General features: G+C 34.7%; 1 protein-coding gene across 1 annotated transcript in view; it reads right to left on the reverse strand.

Moving 5' to 3' along the window:
- LOC142318424 (dehydrogenase/reductase SDR family member 11-like) overlaps nucleotides 1–17,385 on the reverse strand; it is a 164,788-nt gene that overhangs the window by 65,855 nt on the left and 81,548 nt on the right. The window lies entirely within an intron of this gene.

Genomic DNA, 17,385 nt, shown 5'->3' on the forward strand with positions numbered 1-17,385 from the left:
GACCAACTTCCGGGTCTTTACAGCCGATTGGAAAGATGTTTACCATCCTAGACAGGCATCGGCCTCGAGACATCTTCTTATTAATCCTTAGAGAAGATGTAAGTTATATGTAATATAGTTAAGTGTTTTGTTTTGTAATTAATTTTTATATTGTATTAATATTAGAAAATAATTAGAACTTAAATTATGAATTTCAGTAAATGGATTAATATAGTTTTTTTTCATTTTATTTCATTTCTACATAAAAAATGAATGGACAATAATTAACATAGTTTCATACTAAACAAAGAAATTAAACCCTAATTAAAAAGAAGCCGATATGAGAAATCTGAGTAGAATAGTTGGGATAAATGATATGATCTGTCCGAAATGTTATTCTACGAAATGTACCAAAGAAAAAAATTAAATACAGTGAAAGACAAGATTAGATTAGTATATTTTTTTAATTAAATTAACGAAGAAATTTTTATTAGAATATAAATCAGGAGAGGGAAGAATAGATTTAAAAAAATTATAAGTTAATTAAGCGGAGTGTAAAAAAATGAGCTAAATGATGTGAAAAGTATGCTAAAATGGATGGAGGAAATTTTGAATATTTTGGTTCCTCAAAATTATAAAAGAATATATAACGAGTTAGGATAAAAGAACAAATTATTTACTCTGTAAAATGTTTTATTTTGTCATAATTATACGCCTATCGAATAAATATTCAGATAATTTAATGGTGTTTTATATTATTACATCAGTTCCCTCTTGAGATAGTATATAATCTTTTGAGCTTGACAGTTGGAATAAATCACACAAGTGCACAATAATTTTTTAGATGGTGTTATCTGCTCGATAGTTTGTATTACAAACTAATACAATAGAAGTATATATATTATATCATTTGTTTTTCATGAAATGAAACATGTAAATAATTTCTTGTCCAACTGGTAGCATCTTGGTCTAACATCCAGAGTTCCCAGTTCGAATCCCGGTCAGGTATTTTATTTTTCATAAGCTACAAAATTTCATATACATATTCGCACATACAAGATTTTCTGTAATCTTCTGTAGTGAATTAATTCATCAAGCCAAAAAAAAGATCGATTAGCTTGACTTTCTTCATGGTTAAAACATAGAAAAATCTTTATTTAATTTAAAATGTGTAGATTTACTATTCACTGTTAAGAAATAATATACTGGAGACAAAAATTCAAGATAGTGTACTATGTATTATAATTTTTCTTCATAAATATTAATTTAGTTTAACAGTAATAATAATAAAAATAACAATAATAATAATAATACTAATAATGTATTTGAAAAACATGTGCCTACACACACACACACACACACACATGAAAAATTATCAAAATTGATCTGTTATTTTTAACACTATTTTTATTGTGACCTACATATCCTTTTAAGTTGCTAACAATTAAAATTTCATTCATACAATTAGTTTAACTGAAATTAAATAATATAACCTTTTCAAAAACAATATAGATTACTGTGTTAAATGTCTTTGCAGTTGAACTAAGCGTTAAAAGATCTATAGCAGATTCTTAGAAAATAAATCAACGAATCTGAACTGTTCCGATTGGCTTTAGGACATGTTAGTTGGAAATAGTATCATCTGAAGCGAAAGTTTACAACTTTCTCTTTTACAAGTTAGTCTCAACTGGATTACTACTTTTGTTACTACAGAAATTCTGTACAATGAAGTTGAACTTTCTTGATGTAAGGAATGTTTGCATACTATTTAAATAATTATGCCAGAAAATGAAATTTTATTTTTATAGTCGAATTAATTCATTCGTTATATTATTTAATTATTAATTAGTTTAATTCTTTAAATAGAAATGATCGATTTAACAACAGATTAGATATATTAAGACATGTGCATTGTATTTTAGTTATAGGGTAAAATTACTTTATTCCTCATTAGTACAGACCATTGAACTGGCTTGGCTGAAACACTATGTTCTGGCTCACTCACCCGTAAGTCCTTCCCTATATTAAACATGCATAATATAATTCCAGAAAAAAATTGTATACATATATATATATATATATATATATATACTTTTCTGTAACTTACTATATACAAATATAAAAATAATTGTTGCCACAGTCGTGTTCGACCCTTGGCAATTCCAATTCGTTGGAATTTTCTTGGCAAGTTTTACGGGCGGTTTGACAATGCCGTCCCAATGTGGTTAATTTAAAAAAAACGTATTATAAATACTAAATACCAAAATTAACCCTAAGTACTCATTGTAGAAAATATTTCCATAGAATTTTAATTTCTGTATTCCGATGATTGTATTCAGTAAAACCATTTCACATAATTAAGCCTTGAATTATTATCTGTTTATCCTAATCACATAATATAGTTGCTGAAATGTTTGGAATTAAGATAGTTTTCTTTCGTAATTATTTACGAAATTTAATTCCGTTATAAAAATGTACTTTTAAGACTCCAATTTTATAAATTAAAAAATTAAAAACCTTTTTTTAAAAGACCTTTTTTGTTTTTTTTTAGACAGATTGCAGTAATGGATTACTAAAAATATGTATATTAAAAAAAGAAGCAATTTGGAAATATAATATTTAAAATTTTTTTGTCATTGTAAACAAATTAATTCTATGTATGCTTTGATGCATTGATGCAATTAAATTTTCAAGTTAAAAGGTCAAGGGGATGAATTTGCGCAGCAAGGTCACCATCAGTATCTCAAGATTTCGCCTAATTAAGGTCTTATTTTGTTAAACACATTTGTTAACAAATATAAGATAATAGTTCCAAGAAAAAATTTCAAAATAAACACCAAAATATTCTCTAAATAAACTAGTGGCTAATTGGGTTCAATGTCATTAGTACCCATTCTCACCACAAGGAGCGCTAGTATAGCACTGACGTACTAGACCAGCTGGTCTAGTCATCTTTCATTCTTTCTTCTTCTGTTTAGCCTCCGACAACAGCTGTGTTGTAAAGTCAGAGCGGAGCAGTAGAATTAAATAAATGAATAGTATTTAAAGTGTGAAAAAATCCCTTTCGGCACGTCGGAAGGTGGAGGAAGATTTCACCCGTGCTAAATAGGGGATAAAAAAATGTCCACCTTAAAGTTAAGAGAAACTTAAAATTTACTCAATACGACAATGGTTGCATGTGAAAAATGTATCACATGTTTAGCATATGACAGGACCCTTCTTACAATTCCAGCAATATTTAGGTTGGTCATCCCTGAACCTTACCTCCCTCACTCTCCCACACTTTCTCTAGAAAGGGTTGGTCATATCAGAAACTGTTTCAGAGAAAGATTTTAGGTAATATTTACAGGACTAACGATCATTTTTAACCGATTCGATACTGCGCCTATTAAGATAGGTATGATTTTTTTTTGTTCGAAACCCCACTTTTCCCACCCACTAGGCCATGCCTAGGGTGTGGGAAAAGTGGGTACCAACCAATGGGTTGGTGATATCAAAAAATTTTACTCAAATAGGTTTTAGGGCCTTATCCAAAGAATAGTAAGAACTTCGATATTTATATAATAAAAAAAATCTTACAATTCCAGCAAACTTTTGAACATCCCTTGTCATAAGGGTCATATCAAAACTGTTTATATAATACCAACCCATACATCATATCAAAAATAACCTAGACATATCAACCCATATCAAAAATTGTTTCAGACAATGATTTTAGCTAATGTTTACAGGACTAATGAACATTTTTAACCGATTCGATACTTTGCCTATTAATGGTAGGTATGATATATTTTGTCTTTGAAACCTCAATATTTTCTACCCCCTGGACCAATGTTTGGTGATATCAAAAATAATTACGTGCATTAGTTTTAGGCCCTCATATAAAGAATATTAGGAACTTTAAACGATTTCGATACTTTCCTTCAAAGGAAAGTTAACTGCTATTTTGTTTTTTAACAAAGCCCTCCTATTTCCACACCCATGGTCCGATTTTATACATTAACGAACTCGACCGAGATTTTAGGTCATTATATTTTATGTATAAATATGAAAGTGATTGACGGAAAATTATGGCAGTTATCGTGTCAACAAGAAAGTAAAATAAATATATATATGTAAACGTTTGAACTGACGGTTGTTTTTGGAGTCTGAGAAACATGTGACGCCGAAATATGTTGAAATTTTCCAGAAGTTGAATCATAGAACCCATTACAATAGATACGCTTTCTTTTGAAATCTACTAAAAAATATTTTAAGTAGCCTCTAGCACTGATACGCACGCGTGAATGAAATACAGTATGGGTGCACGCTTTAGTTAGAATCATTGGATTAAATAAACAAAAAAAATATTATATTTAAATAAAATGATAAATATTTTAAATTAAGTTGGGCGTGATTTGTGTGTAAGCCGAGCATCAGAAAAATACCGTTTGGCGGAAAAACATCGATACACCTGTTTTGTCAGCTCTTTTTTATTAAATTTAATATCCGACGTCGAGAGTTCTAAGCATTCAAATCATAGTAAAGGCAGTTATTTTTAAACAGGTTTGAATATTAGATCGTGGTTATCGGTGTTCTTTGGTGGTTTTATTTTTTATTTTTTTCCCCTGGGCCGGACCGACTTGTTGGTATTACGCCACCCAGGGGAGTGTCTTTTGACTCTAATGGGCCTCCCCACCTACTGGCTGTACGTCCAGCATGACAGGTCGGCCCACCGGTTCAGCTCTTTTGAGAGTTCTATATTTAGATTTGCCCATTTCTGACATCACGCCATACCTGGTTTGTCGTGGCGTGGTGTCGGGTCTTTTCACTGATCTTCCTTTTCCAATATTCCTAACTTGTAGCCCCTGGAGTCCCCAGCGGCTCATTGGAACCTACACACCTCGGCACGTCAGTCCTCCCCGCTGAGGCTGTCCTCCCTACCCAAGTATATACTAATATCCTTGGCTTCTTTCATCAACATATTTCTGGGTTAGAATCTGCCTAACATAACCTGCTACTGTGTTCCAGTTATATTCACTGCTAGTCATAAATTTCACTATATTGTCAGGTGTTAATCCATTGACATTCTGATTAAATCTCAAGGCGGCCCACCTGTCACACATGAAAAAGGTGTGCTCTGCATCGTCAAGTTGGTCAAAATACATACAGGTTGTTTCTTCCCTTCTGCCTATTTTATTTAAATAATAATTAAACACACCGTGTCCACAGAAAAATTGTGTCAAGTAATGGTCCATTTCACCGTATCCTCTTCTTACCCATGGTGTAATCTCAGGGATGAGCGGCTTCATCCATCGACCCACACCATCATTGGTCCATTTTTCTTGCTACAAAGTATTGATTTCCTCTTTGGCCTCTTGTTCTATTTTTCCCTTAGACCTCTCAACCCTGTATTTCGCGATGAGATCGATCGGTGGCACCCCCGTAAGTACACAGAGCGCTTGGAAGGACACCGTCCTATAAGCGGCCACCACGCCAAGTAGTATCCTCCTGTGTATTCTGACAAGTTTCTCCTTGTTACGACCAATGTCTAAAGCCTGTTGCCATACGGGTACATACATGATCCATCCACTCATGTATAATGCGGGTGGCCGCGTTCGCTCTTTCTTGTACCTGATCAACCGTTCTGCCCTCCACAAGGACTGCGAGATCGTCCGCATAAGCCAGCAATTTCACTCCATCAGGGAAACTTTTAAGCAGGAAGTCGTCTATGACAAGCAACCATAGCAGCGGCCCCAGGACTGATCCTTGCGGCACCCCACAGTGCATCTCGAAATGTATCCTTCCCTCCTGGGCCTCGATGCTACATTTTCTATCGGAGAGATAATCCTCAATTTGTCTACGTAAATAAGGGCGCAGCCCCTTTGAGATCATCGCACTATTTATATGTCTCCAGCTAACTGATCCGAAGGCATTCCTTATATCAAGTGGGATTATCTACGGTATGCGTCTAGTACGCCAAGTTTCTCTTTTGACCTCGTTGGCCCAGTTCAAAATTCTACCGATGACCTGCACCGTGGAAAACCAACCTCCTCGCCAAAAACCATATTGGTTTGCACTGATCCCGACTCCCTGTTCTAATTCCTGTATAATTCTGCTCTTTTTTTTTTTTTTCTCTAGCTCCACTGGGCCGGACCGACTTGTTGGTATTACGCCGCCCAGGGGAGTGTCTTTAAACTCAAATAGGCCTCCCCACCTACCGGCCATACACCGGCAAGGCAGGCCGGCCCACCGGTCAGCTCCCCTTGAGAGTCCTTCATCAATATTGGCCCCTTGGGGACCCAAAAGGGCAATACTAATACACCACGCCAGACCCAGTTCGCCGCGACGCGGTACCGGGTCCCTTCAGTATTCAGTGTGCTCTTGCCTGACTGTTACCTGTGGAGTCCTTGGTGGCTCATCAGTGCCAACACACCGCAGCATGCTGGACCTCACCAGCAAGGCTGTCCACCCAGTCCTATTCTAGCCAACACCTTGTCTTCTCTCATCGGAGTATTTCTGTAGAACAACTTGTCTAACAAAACTAGCAAAATTATTCCAGTTTGACTCGCTTCTTAGCGAGTCAACTCTCTGGAGTTATACCTGTGAGTGCCTTACTATGTCTAAGTGTGTCCCACCTATTGCACTCAAAAAAGGTGAGCTCAGCATCATCTATCTCGTTGCAGTAGTTGCAAATTGGTTCTTCTCTCTTGCCTATTTTGTGCAGGTAGTTATTGAAGGAACCATGTCCTGTAAAAAACTGCGATAGGTGATGATCAACCTCACCAAATCTTCTCGACAACCATGGCTTGATGTTGGGGATGAGGGTTCTCGTCCATCGACCCACAGCTTCCTGCGACCATCTTTCCTGCCAGATATTATAAACGGCATCCCTGACCTCTTGTTCTGGCTTGCCTTGTGCCCTCTCCACCCTCTTTTTTGCGATTAGGTCAATAGGAGGTGTACCCGATAACACGCACAGGGCGGCATAGGACACCTAGGATAGCACACCTGTGCGTCCTCGCCAGTCTCTCTTTGTTGCGCCTGATGGCGATAGAGCGCCACCAGGCCGGAACGGCATACATAAGCGAAGACACGACGGTGGTCGCCAGTAAACGGCGCTTTGAGGCCCGAGGGGCATTCTGCTATGACATAATGATGTTTAGACTTTTTATCATCCTTTCTGCCTTGTTGCATACATTGACTATGTGCTCGGTGTATCTACCGTTTTTCTGGAGGATAACTCCTAAGTACTTGATGTTATTCGCTTCTTCTATAGCATGACCGTTGATGGAAATATTGAACGGTTCTAGCACTCTTCTACCCGTAAAGGCAATACACCGGCATTTTTCCGTAGACAGTTGCAGACCCCTGGACCTCAACCACTCCTGTATAGTGTCGATGGCCGCATACACCCTCTCCCGCACCTCCAAGACCGTCCTTCCCTCTACGAGGACTGCAAGGTCATCTGCATAAGCCAGCACCTGAACGCCGACAGGAAACTCCTTCTGAAGGAGTTCATCTATAATCACCAGCCACAACAACGGCCCCAAAACAGAGCCCTGCGGAACTCCACCGTGCATTTGAAAATGTACTGTTTCTTCCTGTGCTTCCACCAGACATCCTCTGTTGGACAAGTAACATTCAATTTGCCTACGCAGGTACGGGCTGAGGCCCCTGGCCGCAATTGCGTCATTAATATGACCCCAACCAATAGCCCCGAACGCGTTTTTTATGTCTAGTGATAGCATCAGTGGAATTCTCCTAGTTCGCCAAGTGCCTCTCTTCACCTCGTCGTCCCATCCCGAAATTCGGCAGATAGCCTGCACGGTGGATCGCCCCCGCATAAACCCGTACTGGTTAGGACTGATTCCGGCTCCCTCTTCTAGTTCTTTGATGATGCGGCGAGCCAGCATCTTTTCTACTAGCTTCCCCATCATGTTAAGGAGGCTCAGGGGTCTATAGGTTATATCTTCCTCCGAAGAGGTGCCTTTAGGTAGGAATACCACTCTGGCCTCCTTCCAGCAGTCGGGGAAGTCTCCGTTCTCCATGCCATGGCTGGCAATCTCGAGCATCTCCCAGAGAGCCTTCTGAACCAGCCCCTTGATCACTGCCGCGGGAATCTTGTCCGGGCCAGGGCTCTTTTTGGTTGCCAAACTCCTCGCCGCAAGTTGCAGCTCTTCCATGGTGAATCTTCTATTGTCGCAAGGTGTGTATCTCACGACATCAGGCACTGTATGCGGGAACAACCTGGCTACCTCCCTTGCAACACTGGTCTTATTGAGGATAGGCATACGTCTCCCGAACTTTTTGGTCACAATACGATATGCCTGGCTCCAGGGATTGCTGTCAAGCTCTTCGCAGAGCCTGATCCAGCAATCCTTTTTACGTCTCTTAATAGCCTTATTGAGCGTTCTTCTTGCCTCGAGGTATCTATTGGCTATTTCCTGGTACCCTTCTCTGTTATTTCTAAGAATACGTTGTTTCCTTCTCCTAAGGGACTGGAGCTCTTGTCTCATTGCTTCAATTTCAGCAGTCCACCAATATACGGAGCGCCTCCTTGTATTGTTAGCTGCCATTCTGTCCATTTCCTGCTTTATTATATTAGATAAAGCCTCTGGTGATTGTTGATGTCTATCAGACAGTCTACTTGCAGTCCTGTTGACGATTTGCTCTATTTGTACTGATGAGAATCTCGGAGGGGGGGAGTGCACTTCACGCCTGAAATCTACGTCTTTCAGCTCCAAGATAGTGGCGCGGTGATCGCTCGCTATATCTTCTGAGAGAACCATCCACTGGTACTGATTCCTCCTCCACCTACAGTCCAGGATGGTGAGGTCAAGCACCGACCGATGACCTCTCGCTACGTACGTGGGCGTATCGTCATTAATGCAGATGCAGCCGGCAGTTTCCAGGAGATCGGCAAGGATCTGTCCCCTCCTGTTGGTGTGTCGACTGCCAGCCGCCACCATTTTGCTGTTAAAATCACCCAACATTACGATCCTCTTGGTTGAATTGGTAATCACACCTTGTAAAGTGTCGATGAAGTTAGTAAAGTCCGCGATCGCAATGTTGGGCGAAATGTACACACCCACGAATAGAGTTGTTTCGGTTTCAACAGACACCACGCCACTACCTCTAAACTTGAAATTCCATTGTATACTATGACTTACATCCATAATGGCAACATCTCCCGACATATCAACAGTCCATCCAAGTTTGGCAGCTTCATATTTATTGGGTTCGGTCCACAAGGAGGTCTACGTTCTTGTCTGCAACAACACGACTAATTAAGTCGTGAGCGAGAATACTCCTATTGGCATTCGCTAACATAGTCCTAATCATGCAATATTTTCTTACATTGCCATGCTCCAGTCCTGTGTTCACCGCTCTTACAATCGAGGCATTGCTTAGGTTCAAGACAATCCGCTATCTTGTGACCTCTGCTACCGCAGTTGAAGCACAAATCGAGCCTATCAGGGCCCTTACATTCGTGCCTTCTATGGCCCGTGCCCCAACAACGGTAGCACCTGTCTTCATCTTCCCGGATGTACGCCCGGCAACTAATCCATCCGATTCTTATTCTTTCCTCGACCAGTTTGCATGCCGCTCTATAAGAGGTCATGACCGTAATATTTTGTGCTCGCTAGCAATTAACCACACGTTTCAGAAATGGTCGATTTGAGACTATACACGTCTATACTTCATTTATATTTATACATATCATCCTCATACATCCTCTGAAGCAATACCTTACGGTGGTTCCAGACGCTTAACAGAAACGAAAGAAAAATTAAATCTTGTAGGGTAAAATTTTCTGTCACTCAGTTTCTTCAAAAAATGTTTCAGAACCCTTCATATGCCAGAGTACGATTATATTAGTGAGTTCAGACGTTCATTAATTAAACTTGGACAGAATAAGATTAGACAAAACATTTCGAATTATAACATTCATTAAGAAAAAAGTAGATGTATAAAATAGAACATTCTGAGTAAGCCGCAAAGGCAGGAACTCTTGGAAATCAAATTAATTACTACTGTTTCTTTTTAATAACCATTAATCATTTTCTTTGTTAGATTCATCTTGACCTATTATATGTTCTTATGTATTTTAATCAATTCTCTTACTTTTTTTGTATTACTTATCAATATTATGTTGTCTTGATACTAAAAGAAGTAGATTCAGAGCTTTATTATAATTACTTTTTATTTAGGAACAACTACTTTTTCTTTCGCGTAAGGCAACATTTATCACTGATTTTAAATTGCTAGGAACTAATGAATTCAGAGTATTTTTCTGTAATATAAAATAAAAAAGATTTTTTGTAATTTTCTTTTAGGGTATGATTATTATTTTGTATACTACATAAAACCTGTACGGTATGACAGAGGTAAATTATAACAATAAATTCTTAATGTTAAAATATTATTATGATTTTACAAAGTAAGTTTTTCGTTTAAGGAAGAAATTAATGAACTGTATATTTTTAAGTAAATTAATAATAATGACATCCAGCAGTTATTGCATAGTGCAATAAAATTAATTATATATTATTTCCTATTTAATTAAAAAATTAATAAAATTTATGCATTACGATGTATTATCCTAATTCGAAGTACGATTGAATAAAACTCACATAAATTTGACTGTTTGCTTAAATTTTTATATTTTTATTAAAATCAAGTCAACAATATTACAGATATTTTACTCTTTAAAATATAAAACTACATGGTCATTTTGACGTCTAAACAATCATCATCAGTAGACATCATGGAATAAGTATATGTAAGAAAATAAGTGAAAAAAAGTATGCATATTAATTAACAAATAAACTATTTAAATGAAAGAATTACAAATCATTGGACTGGTCGTAGACGAGCCGTAGAATGACATTTTCAAGTTTGCTTCCTCTAGGTTATTATTTTTGTGAGAACATAAAACACAATATATAAAAAATAAAACCTGTCATCATTAAGGACTTGCAAAGGCGTATAAATAACGAATATGGATATATACCATCAAATAAGATGCAAGTTACAAACGGTTGTGCGCTTTAGGTTAACGCACTGCCAGGCTGTAGACGCAAAGCAGCTTGAACATTTTTTTGTAGATGGCATGCTATAAAAATTTATTCTATTAAGTAAATTAAGACGACAAATTTAACAAAAATTAAATATTGTCAATGTACATAATATCAATTGACCTAGCCATTTAATTTTTAGTAGTGTTGCAAATTATTAGTTATTGTATATTATCATTATCATTAATTTTTGCCCATAATGACAATCTTTGATCTTGAATGTTTCATGATAATGCGATCCTAAGTTGTTTTTCTCCTTCCTTTTCTCTTCACAGAATCTTTTAATTCTGTGGGAGTGATCATGAAATAAAAATTCAAGAGTCGTGTAGGGACGCCTTCACGGAGCTGAGATTTCTGACTTTGCCCTGTCTTTATATCTTGGATATTGTAGTGTATTACCGTTCGAAATGCAATTTAATGCAATACGGAGGTGTATATCTTTATAATACCAGAGGATGAACAACTTGTCTACCCAACCGCACAGAATAGTGGCTTTCGAACGTTGCTGTCGCAAGTTCGTATCAGATTAATTTATAGGCTCCCAGAGGATTTCAAGCAAATTCCCATTCTGAGTCGGTTTAGATCTTGACTACGCATAAAACGCCTTTTGGTGTCTAGGGCGTTCTACTCTGTTAATGAGTTCATGGATGGTGCTGGGATAATTAATGAAAGTTTTATAAGAACAGAGCCTGATGTCATAAAGATGTGAATTGTGCATGAGTGTTTATGTTTTGTTTGTTTGAACGGGGCAACTGAATGGATAGAAAGAACATTACAATTTTTATCATTTCTGTAAGCCTTTAACCACGTTTACCTAGTTATTGATTGTTGACGATTGTGATGCAATTTTTTATTGTTCTTTTTCGCAATAAAAGATTATTTATTTATTCTTTGACTGTGTTCCTGTTTCTTCTCTTCGGTCCTTTTTCTCCTGTTTTCTTCTTTTCTTTCACTTCAAATGTCGTGTTGATAATTATGTTTCTACCTTTTCCTTTTCTCCCATCATTTTCCGTTAATCTCTGCTTGTCTTAGGTCGTCATCTATTTCATTATGGCGAGTGGTTTTCCTGATTAAGCTTTGGTGGTTGAAACCCAACCACCAAAGAACACCGGTATTCATGATTTAGTATTCAAATCCGTATAAAAGTAACCTCCTTTACTAGGACGTTTGGTTATCTGACTTGAGTAAAATCAACATCCCTATAATCACGATTATTATCACGCAAGCGTACAATAGTTTTATTTAGTTCCCTGCATCTCATTTTGCGACGCTAAAGTATCCATCAATATTGACACTTAACTGTATTTTACGCCATAAGGATCCTTTATCCAGTTATATAGAGATCAGTGGTTTTTTCTCGGTTGACGTTCCATCCCGAAACCTGAATTAAGAATCTTCGCTTCATAAAAAAAAAAAAAAACAGGCTAATTTTTTATTAACAGTGGCTAGAAATTAAAATATATTTAACAATTTTACGTTTAGACACCAAGTACCTTTCTTAAAAACCAAATAATTAAGATTATTACTCAACATTTGAAATAAATAATTTCAGAAAATCTTCTGCAGCAATTCTTTGAATAAAAGATCGCGTGTCAAGGTGAACAGAACAAAATTAGGTATAAAATTACTTCCTGTTACATGTTTTATTTATGCTGTTTCTCTGCAGCATGATAAGCCCATTGAAATCAGATAGTATTGAGCCATAAAAATGAAACATTTTCACCAAAGGCACTGTATGTGCAACAAATATTATCCTCAGAGAAAAATAAGAGAAATAAAAAAATAAATAAAATATTTTACGATTATTAAATTACATGTACACTTTAAAAAAAAATGAAAAATACATAAAATTAAATCTTATAAGCTGATGTAAGAGAATATGAAAAATATAAAGAGGAAGAAAATGTTGAAACCAAAGAAAGAATAAAAACATTAAGAGAAGATGTTAAATAAAAAGATGAAGAAAATGGTAAACGCCAAAGAAAGAATAAAAAGATTCAGAGAAGATGATAAAAATAAAAAGGAAGCAAACTTTATGACCAAGGAAAGAATAAAAATGCTAATAGATGATGAATGTCATCATCTATTAGCATTCAGAGAGAAAATCTGAAAAGTAGAGAACGTGTACACAAATTAAGATCAGAAGAATTATATCAAACCAAAGAGCGATTAAATGATTAGCCACAAAAAACAAATAAACGAAATGACGATCAACTCCGACTTAGGGAGAATATTATACGAAAATATCAGAGGAGTAATGAACTAAAAAATATGATTTTTTGTAATTTATTAAAAAGCGAGCATGAATGCTTCAGTGTATATGCAGTTCTTGTAAGGGTCTATTTGTCAGTTATTCTGTAGTTAACTTTAATGTAGATAAAATTAAACAGAAATTGCAGAATAATTAAAGAAAATTAAACTAGAAAATCCAAAAATAATACGAATCAAAATTACAATTTTCAATTAATGTTAAATAATTGGTGTATCACCAAATCTATTATATACATACGTAAAAATGCCTATTAAATTGCATATACTATATTAATAATGATTTGCTATATTTTTTTTTTTTTTTTTACATTCACGGGTTATTAATTATTAATAAATCAATGTATTTATTTTAAAAAAAGTTAAATAGTTAAAAAATATAAAAGGATATGACGTCTGATTCGAAGGTAATGCGACTTCCCCTTATAGATCAAAATATTTCATTAATTAAATTTTCATTTGACTATAACTCTACTATGTGTCAGACTATAACTATTGGTAAAACCAATGAAAATAAATACCACTTATGATATATCGTTGAAACCTGTTAATAACGGCTTATTACTGCAGTTAAGATAAAGGCCAAAATCCAATTTTTTTGAATTATGGGCTTTTTGGACACTTTTGATTCAGTCTATTTCAGTCAAAATTGCACAACTAGATGTTACAGCAGTTCTAAATCCAAAATCCTAAATTTCAACATACTACGGCTATTCGTTTTTGAGGTATGCAGATACTCACATACATACATATATACATACGTACGTACAGACATCACGTTAAAACTAGTCAAAATGGATTCAAGGATGGTCAAAATGAATATTTTCGTTGAAATCTGATAACCTTAATTTTTATCGATCACAATACTTCCTTTAATTCATTCAAGGAAGTAATATTATGTAAGCTTACTAAGAGTTTTTATTTTTGAAATCATTCGTTTGGATTTAAGCTCTTATATATATCAACAAAAGATAATCTATTATATCGTATTTTACAAAAGAGAATAATTTTTAATATTTCATTTTTATTGCATTAGTAATTTAAAATCTAATTTTCGAGGTCAAAAGTTCTGAGATTCAAATCTCAGTAAAAGTTAGTTACTTTTACACGAATTTGAATATCAGACAGTGGATACCGTTGTACTTTGGTGGTTGGGGTTGAATTAAGTACATCTCTCAGAAATGGCCGGCCTGAGTCTGTACAAAACTACACCTCATTTATAGATCATATTATTGAGCCGAGGATGATTGCTTATTGTTCACTAACTGAACAGATTGCATCGTACACATTAGAAAAATAAAATAAAAATATTTGATTATTCAGCTATGAAGTTAACGTCACAGTTGAATGAATAGAATTCAGTGTTGTATGCTAAACATATCGTTATTTATGGATATATTAGAATGCATAATTTTTTAAATAAGATAAAGATACTGAATGTGTTCAGATGTATTTTGAAACATCTACAACAAATTTTGATGAAACTTTATGAAATATTTATGTGCCTAATCCCCCATCTGTCTATTAAATAAAATTCATTTCTAAAATATTAATTTTTTTTGCAAGTATAATTATTTGGTATGTTTACTGCTAAAATATTTTGTTCAAGAAAGTTCATTTTCAAAAGCAGTTTAAAATATTTAACACAGAAAACAGCTGTTTTTTATTTTTACAAATTCATAACATATTTACACGACTATCTAAAAAAGAGTGTAATTATTTAGGATGTGCATATGCATGTATGTTTGTTGTACTGTAGCATCTCAACGGCTGAACGGATTTAGAAATATGACCACGCGTTGGAATTCTTATGTTACCGGGAATGTCATAATATATATAAATATGTATGTATTTACTATCTTTGAATAAATTTAAAAAAATTGAAAAAATTTATACCCTATACAAACACTATAAACAAAATTGCCACCCGAACGCTCTTTAATTATCCTATATTATTAATCATCCTGTAGAGCATTGTTTGTCATCAGTGTTAGGTAGATTTCATAAGAAAGCTACCCATTGTAATGGGTACCATGATTCGACTTCCGGAAAATTTCGACAGATCTTCACGTTTCAGATCCCCAGACCCCAAAATGACCGTCAGGTCAAACATATATATATTTTTAACTTTCTTGTAGACACGATAACTGTCGTAATTTTGCGCCAATCACTTTCAAATTGTTCCTTAAAAATAGCTCGTTCCAAAATCTCGAAAAAATATTGCTATAACTTTCTTATCAAGTAAAATATCGAATTCGTTTAAAGTTCCTACTTTTCTTTGGATAAAGGCCTAAAACTTATATATGAAAATTTTTTCGATATCACCAACCATTAATTCAGGGGATAGAAAAAGTGGGGTTTTAACAACAACAAAAACCACACCTCCTTCTATAGGCACAGAATCTAATTCGTTAGTCCTTTAAACATTACCTAAAACTTTTGTTTGTAACAATTTTGGTATGACCAATCCTTACGGCAAGAGATGACCAGAATATTGGTGGATGTTAAATATGTAAAACGTTTTTTCACATGTAAGCATTGCCTTAGCGAGTAAATTTGAAATTTTTCTTAACTTTAAGGTGGAAATCTTTTTATCACCTATTTAACACCGGTGAAATCTACCTCCGCCTTCCGGTCTGCCGAAAGGGATTTTTTAATTTCTAATATTTATTTCTTGTTAATAATAAAATTTGATTTTTGTTTGGTTTTTCATAGACTTTATTACATAAATTTTTCATAATTAAATTCGTTACCAGTTTTGATAGTATTTGTTAGTCATTTAATAAATATATTTTCAAACCTAAAGAAACGTGTTTTTAGTCATCAAATTTTTCTATTTTATTTTGCATATTCTAATAGCTATGGGAGTTCAGTTTTGGGACCTGTTTTATTCAATCTTTCAACTCAAAATACATAACATACTATCATGTTTATTCCTTATAAATATAATTCCTTTAAAATTTCTCTTTGACTTCATTTCACCCGGAGAAATCCGAGCTAAATTTTTTGCTAGCTTTAGCTCGATTAAAGCGTTTTCGGACATATATTTCTATGAAGTTTTTTCCTAATTTCAAGCTCTAGAATTAGTTCCCAAAAAATTTCTCTTACCTGCTGAATCACCTTGAATATAAATACATATGTGTGCGTGCGCGTGTGTATGTGTCAGGTATCAGTAGTATAAAATTCATTACAAAATTCTAATAGAATAAAAAAAGTTATATTATCTGATAAATCAAATTTTCTAAAGATAATTAATTATTCATTCCTCCAATTTACACATCTGTCAAAAAAACATGGTTTCAAAAAAAAAAAACCTTATCATGAAACATTTAGGAAAAATAAAAATTGCATTTTATTTAAAAATTAAAGAATATAATTTTTTTAATCTAGCAGTTAATGATGTTAAAGAACAATTTAGATTCGGAGTAACAGTACAAGGTGAAAAGATAAAGATACTACGATTTGCTGATATAGTAATTCTAGCCGAGAATAAAAAGGATTTAGAAGAAACAATGAACGGCATAGATGAAGTCCTACGCAAGAACTATCTCATGAAAATAAACAAGAACAAAACAAAAGTAATGAAATGTAGTAGAAATAACAAAGATGGCCCACTGAATGTGAAAATAGGAGTTGAAAAGATTATGGAGGTAGAAGAATTTTGTTATTTGGAAAGTAGAATTACTAAAGTTGGACGAAGCAGAAGCGATATAAAATGCCGAATAGCACAAGCGAAACGAGCCTTCAGTCAGAAATATAATTTGTTTACATCAAAAATTAATTTAAATGTCAGGAAAAAATCTTTGAAAGTATATGTTTGGAGCATAGCTTTATATGGAAGTGAAACTTGGACGATTGGAATACCCGAGAATAAAAGATTAGAAGCTTTTGAAATGTGATGCTGTAGGAGAATGTTAAAAATCAGATGGGTAGATAAAGTGACAAATGAAGAGGTATTGCGGCAAATAGATGAAGAAAGAAGCATTTGGAAAAATATAGTTAAAAGAAGAGACAGACTTTAGGCCACATACTAAGGCATCCTGGAATAGTCGCTTTAATATTGGAAGGACAGGTAGAA

This window comes from Lycorma delicatula, chromosome 1 (genome assembly GCF_047948215.1).
Source record: "Lycorma delicatula isolate Av1 chromosome 1, ASM4794821v1, whole genome shotgun sequence".
Classification (NCBI taxonomy): domain Eukaryota; kingdom Metazoa; phylum Arthropoda; class Insecta; order Hemiptera; family Fulgoridae; genus Lycorma; species Lycorma delicatula.